This window comes from Sus scrofa, chromosome 17 (assembly GCF_054392235.1).
Source record: "Sus scrofa isolate SSC_HxYL_T2T_F1_AM1 chromosome 17, Sscrofa_HxYL_maternal_Yorkshire_Landrace_v2.0, whole genome shotgun sequence".
In the NCBI taxonomy this organism is placed as follows: Eukaryota; Metazoa; Chordata; class Mammalia; order Artiodactyla; family Suidae; genus Sus; species Sus scrofa.
Genome location: NC_139399.1, coordinates 12,583,366 through 12,596,104, shown reverse-complemented (window position 1 = coordinate 12,596,104; position 12,739 = coordinate 12,583,366). Strand labels below are relative to the sequence as shown.

The 12,739-nt window shown below is 42.6% G+C and overlaps 1 protein-coding gene across 23 annotated transcripts in view; it reads left to right on the top strand.

Annotated features, from left to right (window-relative positions):
- Positions 1-765: 765 nt before the first annotated feature.
- The window catches only part of MTUS1 (microtubule associated scaffold protein 1), a 178,015-nt gene continuing 166,041 nt past the window's right edge, over positions 766-12,739 (top strand). For 6 of the 23 annotated variants that reach the window (XR_014831866.1, XR_014831867.1, XR_014831865.1 and 3 more), the window contains exon 1: positions 766-1,164. The gene's annotated coding sequence lies outside the window, so the exon portion shown is untranslated. Of the gene's footprint in view, positions 1,648-12,739 lie in introns of all 23 variants that reach the window. The other 17 variants (XR_014831873.1, XR_014831874.1, XR_014831870.1 and 14 more) reach the window with 8 other exon arrangements.

Genomic DNA, 12,739 nt, shown 5'->3' with positions numbered 1-12,739 from the left:
TTAGTTGATCTGATATTGATAGCACAGAAAATTTTTATCAGTTACGGTATTCTCTTAAGCTTTTAGCAGAGTTCCCATCCTGGCGCAGCAGAAATGAATCTAACTAGGAACCATGAGGTTGTGGGTTCCATCCCTGACCTCGCTCAGTGGGTTAAGGATCCTGCCTTGTGTGAGCTGTGGTGTAGGTTGCAGACCTGGCTGGGATCTGGCGTTGCTGTGGTTGTGGCATAGACCGGCAGCTGTAGCTCTGATTCCACCCCTAGCCTGGGAACCTCCTTATGCCGCCTGTGCGGCCCTAAAAAAAAAAAAAAAAAAAAAAAAATTGGACTCAGGTTGACTGACATTTAAAGGTTCAATAATGTTACATCTCATAGGTGGACTAGCATCTTTGGAAAAGCATTGTATTAAAACTATTCCTATAGATGAAAATATTTTATAGTTCTAATAGCTATGAATGAAATCTGTTGAGTTTAGCAAAAAAGAGGGACTTGTGTTTAGAGAAAAGTGGGTCCGGCCTTTTTCTCTCCAGGCTTTCTACTCTCCTCTCCACTTTTTATTCAAAGATCTAACAGCGGGAACTCATTGCTTTAACCCTTAATAGGTGTTTGCTAGCAAATCTCTAAGGAGCACGAAGACAATACTGAGCGGGAGTCGGACACTCTGAAGAGGCAATCACCGCTGGTTCCTTGCAAACCTCCGCCCAGATAATTCTGCCAAACTTCCCCCTCCCTACCCCTACCCTGCCCGCCCTCTCGGCCCTGCCCCGTCGCTAGCGGGAAGACAGAGCTCGCAGGAAAACACAGGTGGCAAGAGCAGAGCAGAAGGCAGATCCTCTCGGCAGCCGGCCAGGTTTGGGGCCCCAGGTCTGTGCACCGCCAGGCTCAAGTCGCCTGCGGGAACCTGCGTGGTCTGGAACCTATGGTTCAGCCAGGTGCGCAGGCAGCAGCCCCGGGTCCGGAGTGCACGTGGCAACAGGTGCATCTCGGACCAGAGCGGACGCGGAGGGCGTGGGGCGCGTAGGTACTTAGCCCCGGAGCGCGCGCGGCATTGGGATCCCAACCCGGGAGCGCGAGAGGAGGGAGCCTACAGGCCAGCAGAGTTCGCCAACCTGCCGAGCTGAGCGGAGCGCAGCGCAGCGGTAGCCTCCGGGGTTGGCGTCCCGAGGTACAGCCCTGCGCGTTTTTTCAAGTTTCTCGGGGGGCAGGCATCCCCTGGCCTCCGCCTGGCCTTTGTCTCCAGCTGCGACGCTCAGGCTGGGCCTCCTGAAAGGTGCTGCGGGGTGGGGGGGGGGGCGCACAGGGAGGTGGGGGCAGAGGCGGTTGAGCTTTGCTATTTACAAGTTTCCCGAACTCCCCGCCCTGGCTCCACCCCCCGAGGCTTGAGAGGCGGAGGTTGGGGCGCCCCGGACTCCGGGTTCCCGCCTGGCAGCTGCGGTGGCGGCCGGCGTGTGGGCAGGGGTGGGGGTGGGGGGCGAGAAGCGGGTCCCCAGGACACTGCCCGTCGGACACTGATTGCACCTCGGGCCTCCCGGGTGGGCCTGGCGCACCTTCGCCGCCGGTCCAAAGGGCGCCCAGCCTCTGAGTGCTGGTCTCCCGAATTGCGTCTCGGCTTCCCGGAGGGCTTGGGGTTGGCTCGGAGGCGCTGCGGGTAAGTGCGGGGTTAAGTGTGGCTGCCCAGCTTGTGCGTTGTGGGGATCCCGGGCGCGACCCTCACAGGGTGACAGGACTCGCTTTGAGGGAGGGGGCAGGTATTTTGGAACCTTGGGTGCAAAAGTTGAAGAGGTGGAGGCTGCGGAGGGCTGGTCTCACGTGGAGGCAGGGCAGTTCCTGAGAAAGGAACGGATGCAGATCTGGTAGCTGTCACCTTGAAAGTGACCGAAGGGGTTTACCTTAGAGTAAGTTATGCAGACTGACATCCAGGTACCCTCAGCCGGAAGCCACCCACCGGACACTTGACCTGCATGGGCCCGGCAGTCTCAGCCTTCTCTCTGAGCGGTTCGCTTGGGCCAGTTCTCAGCATAAGCAATCAGGGCTGAAAATATGGCATTAATGGAGTTGCTGCAATTCCCAAGGTCCTCTCGTCCGTGTCTTATTACTTCCTGCAGTGCCCTTGTGCTCTTCTAGTGCTTTAGAAAAATCCACTCTTCACCACTCTAATTAATGGACTTGTGTGTTTACCTACCTTAAATAAATCTTTGTCCTCTTCTTTTTCTACTGTTATTTGTTGATTTTGACTTGGGCTAAGTTATTTTGGAGTAGGAATGGAGAGATTAATTCTTCATTTAGCCTGCATAAAGTTTCATATGCCCTATTAACTACTGTGTGTTTCAAGCAGTTAGTGTAGTAAGAAAGGAAATTCAGTGTGTTTTTAGTTTGTTTAAATAAAGTCTTGTGCAAAACAGGGGAGATGAAAGCGTTTGTCTTGCCAGGTGATATGAATTCAGTCATCTTGACATTAAATCCTCAGCCCTTGGGCTGGAGGAAGGGCGTGGACGTGTTGGGAGTGGAAGGAAGGAGGGAGGGGAATTAAAAAAAAAAAAAAAAAAAAAGAGTTACTCCTTCCTGGGAACCTGTGACCTCCTTAAGGAGTTCAGATATCCTCAGATAACAGTGTGTGGTTAACCCTACCGGGAATTTGCATGGTTGGAATTGCAATTCTGTAGGAAAAAAAAAAAACTTCTTTTTCAGAGATAATTAGGTCAGGAAATGATGGACAATTTACATCGAAACAATGATACCCTGTTTGTATAGTGCTTTAGGATGTATAAAATGCTTTTATTTTTTCCTCAAGTACAGTGTTTCATAAGAGAAGTACTCACTTATCCTTTAACGCAATACTTAGGATTGGAATTTTGTTTAAAATAGTATATACTTAAAACAGGTAACAGAGACCTACTGTCTTGCACAGGAAAATTTAGTCAATACTGTGTAATAAGTTATGTGGAAAAAGAATCTGAAAAGAAATGGATAGATGTATATGTATAACTGATTTACTTTTAAGCCTGAAGTTAACAAAACTTTTTTTTTTTTTAGGGCCGCACCCGAGGCATATGGAGGTTCCCAGGCTAGGGGTTTAATCTGAGCTACAGCTGCCAGAGCCACAGCAATGCCAGATCCGAGCCATGTCTGCAACCTACACCACAGCTCACTGGCAATGCCCGATCCTTAACCCACTAAGCGAGGCCAGGGATCGAACCTAACCCATTGAGCCAGGCCAGGGGTCTAACCCACAACCTCACAGTTCCTAGTCGGATTTGATTTTGCTGCACCATGACGGGAACTCCAACAAAACTTTTACGTCAGCAATATTCCAATAAAAATTTTTTAAATGGTTTCCTCGTGGCTCAGCAGGTTAAGGTTGTGGTATTATCATTGCTGTGGCTCTCATTACAGCTGTGGTGCAGGTTCAGTCCCTGGCCTGGGAACTTCCTCATGCTGCAGGCATGGCCAAAAAAATAAATAAAAATTAAAAAATAGTGTATATTTAACTTGCACCAACTTTTCCATCTATTCTTTTTAAAGTTAGCATAATGTGGAGCAAATAGTGCTGTAGAAGATCTATATTTTTAAATTATGTATCAGCAATTCATAGGATTATAAAATGCTAGCTTTCAGTATTTGTTGGAAATGAAACTTGCAGTTATTAGACTTGAGCTTTTAAAAAGCATGTCACTTAATAGCCCTGTTCTGTTGGCCTTGTTATGATTTCAAAGTAATGCATGCTCATTGTATAAAAATTGGTAGATTTGGAAAAAAGTGTAAATGAGTTAAATAATCCCACCATCCAAAGATAAACACAATATTTTCTTTATGCTTGTTAACTTACAACAAAGACTTACTACAGTTATGTAGTTTGAACAAAATTGAATAACTGTAGTTATACTGTTGCATGCTGGGTTTTTTTTTCTTCTTAACATAAGAAAAAATTCCCATATCATTACAGTTCTACATAATATTAGTGGCTACGTAATATTACATTGTATAGATAACAGCAATTTGCTTAACCATTAGCTTAACCGTATAGCCACTTTTCATTTATTTCCAATTGCTGTTACTAAATATATAATGATACAACAAATAGCCTTCATAAAACTTTATCTGTGGTACACATTTCCTTAGAATGGAGCCCTCTGGAAAACAATTGATGGCTCAAAGATACACTGCTATCTTATTGATACAGTTAGGCTGTTGTTTTCCAAAAAGAAGGTTTTACCAATGTTTGTTCACACTCTACAAGAGTACTTGGGTTAACTGTGTTTTTATTAATACAGGGAATCATTCTAAAAAGGAAAGATAATTCTTGGCAGCCTTAGAAGTGAACAGTGCCATCTCAATATTTAAATTTCATTTTTTGGGGGGGGAGTTCCCATCATGGCTCAGTGCAAACAAATCTGACTAGTATCCATTGCGGATGCAGGTTTGATCTCTGGCCTCGGCCTCCTTCAGTGGGTTAAGGATCCTGCATGGCTGCGGCTGTGGGTAGACCGGCAGCTGTAGCACTGATTTGACCCCTAGCCTGGGAACTTCCATAAGCCACAGGTGTGGCCCAAAAAGCAAAAAATAAATAAATGCATTTCTTTGATTCCAAATAATGTTGAATATCAAAAATCTCTAAGTTATTTTCCATTTTTACTCCCTTTTGCATGTTGTGCCAAATTTCTCTCCTGGGCTATTACTACTTTGGTATTAATTCATAAGAGCCTCTTGTGAACTGATAGTGAACTTTTACCTTTTGTAGTGCAGATATTTCCACCATTTTCTCTGTCTTATAAAGACAAACAATTAAAAAAAAAAAAAGACAAACACTTAGCACATGTTCCTAGTGATGTTGTTGTAGAGAAATTCCATAATTTAATGTAGCTAAATCCATTAACTTTCTCAAAAACAAACATTTTTAACACTTCTGAATCATAACCTAAGAGTCATATGACTGTGGAACAAGATGACCTTTAACAGAATTCCCCTTCAAAATTCTCACTTAGATTCTTTTCAGATCCATTATGAGAACCTCCATGTCCTGGAGTAGAGAGTGTTGCAAAACAGATTGCACTGTTGATGAGAGATAACTGGGCATGGTATGTAACAGCATTAGGAACAACATTCTTTGAAATCGGAGAAGAAAGTTTTCAGTCCCAGGGAATGAGACTTTTCAGATCTGTTCTGTGGTTCTGTAAACTACGCTCACAATTAATTTATCTTCAGTAGTTCATTTATAGTTTTTTTTTTTTTTTTTTTTTAGGGTATATGGCAGTTCCTAGGCTAGGCATCACATGGGAGCTGTAGCCGGTGGCCTACACCACAGTCACGGCAAAGCAGGATCCAAGCTGCATCTGCAACCTACACCATAGCTCATGCCAGAGCTATTAGAAATGGGCTCGGAGTTCCCGTCGTGGCGCAGTGGTTAATGAATCCGACTAGGAACCATGAGGTTGCGGGTTCGGTCCCTGGCCTTGCTCAGTGGGTTAAGGATCTGGCGTTCCCGTGAGCTGTGGTGAAGATTGCAGACTCGGCTCATATCCCGCGGTGCTGTGGCTCTGGCATAGGGGGGAGGGGGGGCGGGGGGGGCGCTACAGCTCCGATTTGACCCCAAGCCTGGCAACCTCCACATACCCCTAGCCTGGGAACCTCCGTATTTCCTTGGGAGCAGCCCAAAGAAATAGCAAAAAGACAAAAAAAAAGAAAGAAATGGGCTCAAACTGTCAAAGCAGGTGAACCTATGTACTTTGACAGCAGTGGCCTGTGACCTCCACAGGACATAAAGAGTGACCAAGGATGAGTGATCCTGCCTGTAGGGAGAGAAGGATTAAATGGTTTGGGATGACCTTAAGTAGCCTGCAGTGTGGTTCAGAAAAGCCTCCTTTGCCTAGGGTTCTCCAGACTTGGCTTAGGGTGGTCCAGTATAACCAGGAACTGAGTTTGATAAGCAACCCCTTTTAAAAATTTCTTTTTTTTCTTTCTTTTTTTTTTTCTTTTTTGTCTTTTTGCCTTTTTTTTTCTGAGGGTCACACCCGAGGCATATGGAGGTTCCCAGGTTAGGGGTCAAATCGGAGCTTGTAGCTGCTGGCCTGCGCCACAGCCATAGCAATGTGGGATCTGAGCTGTGTCTGTGACCTACATCACAGCTCACAGCAACGCCGGATCCTTAACCCACTGAGCGAGGCCAGGGATGGAACCCTCAACCTCATGGTTCCTAGTCAGATTCGTTAACCACTGAGCCATGATGGGAACTCCTAAAAATTCATTTCTAAACAAGTTTTATAAGATTGCCCTAATGCTAGTTTCTTTTTTAAAAATAACTTTGGTATTCTTTGAAATCATTTATTACACTTTTATCTGGGTAGTTATGCATGACATGAATGCACGAATTTTTCTTGTTCACTTGGCTCAAGATGAAAAAGACTTTTCCATTTCAGGGATGACAGCTTGGGGGCTAATCTTTACTATGTAGATGAATAGAGTAAAACTTCATTTTCCTATATCATAAGTAAGTTTGCAGTTTGATTGCCCTAATGTCTAACTTTTACACAATTAAGGAGAAAAGGGGTTTGTTCCACAAATTTATTGTGTAAACAGGTTGAACCTAGTACTGTGTTTTATTTAAGTAAATAGCTTTCAAGCATTTTAGAAGTACATATTTGCATATAAATCTTTGATTCCAAAATAGCCTTATTTGTTAAAGCTAATAGGTTTTCCTTAGCTTTCAGCTTAAGCCTCATATTGGAAAGAAATTAAAATGTATGTACTTAAACTATATTTAAGTCTCGTCAATAGGCCCAGATCTAAATTAATGAAGCTTCTTTTGTACACAAGAAAAAATGACACATCTTATCTTTAGTCTATTCTTCAAGTTTTATTTCATTCTGAAGTTGTAAAACCACGCAAAGATATTATACAAAGTGTCTTTGAAGGACGCATTTTTATGTCTTTGAGTTGGTTTGAATAAATTTTTGAGCGGTGAAGGAAGATGAAGGGAAGGTCATGAGTTTCTGAATCGAGCTGGAAAGGGCCAAGAGGTCACGAGGAAATTACTTTCAGGTAGTGTAATTTTGCCTGAAATTGTACTGATTTCATTTTTTAAAATTACTCATGATTTTATCACATCTGTAGTTGTATAATCATCATAACAATCTAATTTCACAGGATTTCCATCCCATAACCCAAGCACATCCCCCCACCGCCCAAACTGTTTCCTCCAGAGACCATAAGTTTTTCAATGTCTGTGAGTCAGCATCTGTTCTGCAAAGAAGTTCAGTCTGTCCTTTTTTCAGATTCCACATGTCAGTGAAAGCATTTGATGTTGGTGTCTCATTGTATGGCTGACTTCACTTAGCATGATTTCATTTTTGAGTAAGAGTTGTGCTGAGCTGATCACAGCATTGTGTGCATACAGTGGAAGGTAGAGTGGAGGCTGGGAAGAAGACAGCTGGGAATGGATCAGCCTTCTAGGTAAGGTGCCAGGGAAAGAGGGTTTTAAAGCCATTGAATTAACTTTAGCATTCTTTTATTTTTTATTTATTTTTGCTTTTTAGGGCTGCAACAATAGCATATGGAGGTTCTCAGGCTAGGGATCAAACCCAAGCCACACTGCCAGCCTATGCCACAGCCACAGCAATGCCAGATCCGAGCCGTGTCTATGACTTACACCACAGCTCATGGCGACACCAGGTCCTTAACCTGCCGAGTGAGGCCAGGGATCAAACCCACAACCTCATGGTTTCTAGTTGGATTTGTTTCCACTACACCACGACGGGAACTCCAACCTTGGCATTCTTTTAAATTTTGCCTTGTCAACTTATATTGAAGTTCAATGCGAAGAAGAGAAAATTAGTGTTGAGTTTGAGGGCCAGTCCTTCATAATTACCCTGATCCTCTGCTATTGACTAAAACATTTCAGGGCATTCTATGTCCAAAATTGGAATTGAAGAACCCCTCTGGAAGAGAGTCACAATTATCAGGAAGGAGAGGTTTAAAAATATGTCCTTGTATAAATAAATACATCGCTGAACTAATTTTTATGGCAATGTCCATGTCTAACTGTTGGTTGTTAGCTTATTCTTTGCTTTTTCCGCATTGGAAACTTGATAATATTTAACTCGGGCATTATTTATGTGCTTACCAATTCTGAAGGAAAAGCCAGTATTTCTTCTTTTAGATAAGGAGGTCATGTGGTGTATTTAGCAATGTTCAGTGACAAATGAGAAATTCCCTTTTATGTTTGTCTCATAGATTGTCTTGATGGTTGGTTACAATTAATAATATTGAGTCAAAACTGCATGTCTCTTTCAGTTACGTCTGTGGCATGTGGAAGTTCTTTGGCCAGGGATCGAACCCATGCCACATCTGTGATACGAGCCACTGCAGTGATGATGCTGAATCCTTAACGTGCTATGCCACGAGGGAATCGCAAAACTGCATTTTTTTCTTTCTTTGTTTTTTAGGGCCACACTGGGGCTTATAGAAGTTCCCAGGCTAGGGGTTGAATTGGAGCTACAACTGCTGATCTATGTCACAGCAACGCAGGATTCGAGCTGCATCTGCAACCTACGCCACAGCTCACAGTAACACCAGATCCTTAACCCACTGATCGAGGCCAGGTATAGAACCTGAATCCATATGGATACTAGTTGGATTTGTTTCTGCTGAGCCACAATAGGAACTCCAAAACTGCATTTGTTTTTTAAACATAGTTCCCTTGGCTTCATGGAACAAAAATAGAATCCAGTATAGATACAAGCACTCTTAAGAGATACTGTTTACTCACTCATGGACTTGCCCCCTTCCACCAACCTCTGTGTCAAGCTGATCGAGTTGTATTTAATGGAATAACTACCTTGTACTATAAAGTTGTACAGTAAACTGCTATGCTGTAGACATCTCAATCTTAGGCAAATTATAGAATTAATCATATTTGCATGTTTCTACATAGGCTAAGCTTCAAATGAAGCTTTCAGAAGTCTTGGTGAGAGAGTAAGAAAGATTGGAGAAATGGCTTTCAAAGGGTACATTTTTCTATTTACTAAGAAAAAAATACTCTTGTTTTATTGAGTCTTCAATCTAGACTCCACATGTGGAACCAGGCCATTTATACACAGTGTAAAGTTAGGATTCTTACATCATGTGGATTTTTTGTTTTGCTTTTTAGGGTTGTACCCATGGCATATGGAAGGTCCCAGGCTAGAGGTCAAATTGGAGCTGTACCCGCTGGCCTATGCCACAGCTACAGCAATGTGGGATCTGAGATGTGTCTGCGACCTATAGCACTGCTCATAGCAATGCCAGATCCTTAATCCATTGAGCAAGGCCAGGGATTGAACCTGCATCCTCATAGATACTAGTCAGATTTGTTTCCACTGAGCCATGATAGGAACTCCCTGTTGGAATTGTTTTAAGTTTGATTTTTTTCATCTGCCTCAATCTATGTATTAAGCACTTTCTACAGGCCAAATAGTGTGCAAAGTAGATCGGGGGGGGGGGGGGAATTGGCCCCAGTTCTCAGAGGAGTCAGCCAGGTATGCCTCCACCATTTGGAAAACATAGTAAGCGTTGGGTTACTTAACTTTCTCCTGGATCATTACCACGTGCCGTACGTTGGAAATTGTGCCTACTACTTGGACAAGTTTTAGTAGACATAAAGCTGCTTTGATATTCCCGGTCATTTGGACACCTGAGCCTTAATGATTCTTACTCCTTTCTTTGTCACCAAAAGGTCCTTGGCACTACAGTCTGTGGTCTCACTTAGTTTCTCTGAATAATCTTTTTAGTGACCTTTTCCCATGTCTTTTTGTAGCATCTCTTGAGTATCTTGAGGCTAGGGGCTAAACCTTATGATGCTGGCTATATTTGTACTTTTAATGATTATTTGTACCAGATGTAGCCTGGAATAAATCCTCTAGAGCTCTTATGGCATGTGAGTTTGAAATTCTTTCTTCAGTTAGTCACAGCTACTGGAAGGCTTTTAAGCCCGAGATATTAATTTCCTCACTGCTTTTCTCGGCTTTCCTCTTTGTCCTCTGCATGGATGCTCCCTCCCCTGCATCCATTCTGACACTGCGCACAGGCAGATTAGCTTGTGGCCTCGTGTCCTTCTGAAAGGTGATGCTGTTATGACTTAGGGAAATGTAGAGCTAGAGGGTATGAGGCTCCTTGTTCCTTCAGTGTTAGAATTCTCTTTTGATATGAAGTGCCATTCTCAGAGCATCTGGCATATCCATATGCAAGTGCTTGTGCAGAATTAATTCCACTTGTGATCATTTTTATTACATTCTCCATTTGGTCAGACAGTCACAAGTTGATAATTTCTCCTGAATTGAGACAGAGGCTGTTTCTTGTCTGGAGAAATATGTATTTTCATTTTAAAGAGGGATTTAGATGAATTTTCAGTCTGGGGTGGTTTCTCTTATTACATTTAATAAGATTTGTTTCAGAGTAGTTTTGCATTTCTGTAGAACTTTTTGATGGTTCACTAGAATTGCTGGTTATTGAATTTGATTTAATACATTCAAGGGTTGAATTTTTTAATTTTTAAAGTTTTCTGATGCTTATGGAGATGTTAAATGACAGTTATGCAGAGGGATTTTACTAATTCTTTTTTTTTTGGCTTCTTAGGGCTGCATCTGTGGCATATGGAGGTTCCCAGGCTAGGGGTCCAGTCGGAGCCATAGCCACCAGCCTACACCATAGCCATAGCAACGTGGGATCCAAGCCATGTCTGCAACCTACACCACAGCTCACGGCAACGCTGGATCCTCAAGGAAGGCCCGAGATCAAACCCATGTCCTTATGGATGCTAGTTGGGTTTGTTAACCACTGAGCCAGGACAGGAACTCCTGCTAATTCATTTTAATTCCTTTATAAGAAGAGTGGGTCTAGTCAATGAAAAGGGAACGGAGAGAAGAAAAATCCGGCATTTCTCTTTTTGTGAAAAACTGTAAATGATTTTTTTCTCTTGTTTTCTGTAAATGACTATATTGCAGATGTGACTATTATGTTAGAAAATGTTGGTTATATATTATGTTGAACATTTAAAGTTTATACCTTATAGGTACGTAATGAAATGAAAGTTATTTTCTACTTAGGTGGTAGAAGTAGAAGCCTCCAGGCCAGGGTATTGCTTCCCCCACCCCCTTCCCCCTGTTTTTATTAAAATTGTAATAATAAAACAGAGGTATTTCAACCTTGAGCTAGATTTTGTTCACCCTGACGTCCATTATGAAAGCTTGGGGGCATACTTTGTTAAAGAACTGGGAAAAATGTTACTGGTATCCAGAACATTTGGTACAGGAACATAACAGAGAGTGCGCAGACTTTGAAGCTAGACCAAACTGAGTTTCTGTCTGAGCTCTTCAATGTTAGGGGCAAGGCTTTGGACAAGTTACCTCACTGTTGCCTTTGTACCCCAGCTGCCCCAGTGGGACAGTGGGGATAATACCTGTCTCCTGGAGTTATTTCTACCACAGTGCCAGAAATATGGAAGGTGTAATAAATGCTGATAATCTTCCTTTGTTTCTTGTTTTAAACCTCTTCTGATTCATGGATAGAAAGTTTCATTAGCTTTCTTCACTCAACTTTGGGGGAGTTGCTAGGATCCTCTGATGTTCTGTGTCAGGATTTAAATTCCAGGTACAGGATCCTGATAATTTGCCCTCTTCCTTAAAAAGAATTGCTTTGCACCAGTACCAGTTGAGATTATCTATTCTTTGGCTACATCTTGGTCACTTCTTGGTTTTCTTGGCAGTTTGCATTTAATGGTTGCTGATATTTTGTTATATTTGAGCTGGTTTTAAAAAAAATTAGATACTTTGATCTTTGCTAAAGTCTAAATTCTGTTGCCAGTTTGCTGTCAGCACTTTCTAAAAGCACTCAGAATTGAGTCATCACTGTGAACTGGTAAAGCACTTGTGGATTTTAAAGTATTGTCATCCTCTGTTCTATTGTAGTCCAACAATATTCATTTTTAAGAATTTTGGTTTTAGGGGTTCCTGTTGTGGCACAGCGGAAACAAATCCGACGCTGCAGGTGTGGCCCTAAAAAAGCCAAAAAAAAAAAAAAAGGAATTTTGGTTTTAAAATGCTACCACTCATATATAATTATTAAGGCAATGCTGAATTTTCATCTTTTGGACAAAGTGAAATAATAACAATGCTGTATGTTTTGGGAAAGTACCTTGTAAGTAAGACATTAAGGACATTTTCATTCGGTTATCACATCAGCCCTGTGAGGTGGACAGGGCAGGTCATGAGAGCTCTGGTTTTTTTTTTTTTTTTAGGGCCCCACCCTAAAAAATGGAGGCATATGGAGGTTCCCAGGCTAGGGGTCAGATCGGAGCTACAGCTGCTGGCCTGTGCCACAGCCACAGAAACATCAGATCTGAGCCACATCTGTGACCTACACCACAGCTCATGGCAACACCAGATCCTTAACCCACTGAGCAAGGCCAGGGATTGAACCCACAACCTCATGGTTACTAGTTGGATTCGTTTCCGTTGCGCCACAATGCAAACTCTGAGAACTTTGTTTTATACATGAGAAGATTGAGGACCAGAACTCTTTGGATAAATGTTTTATATTATGATGGGTAAGTTGGGGAGCCAGGTCTAGGACTCAGGTCCAGTCCTCTTGGACCATTCCGTACTCCAAGTATGATACTATTACTTGATTACTTCTAATGCCCTAGGAAGTAATACATTGCTGTTGCTAGGAATTTTTCCACATTGGTACTGAAATGGGATCAAAGGCATGTG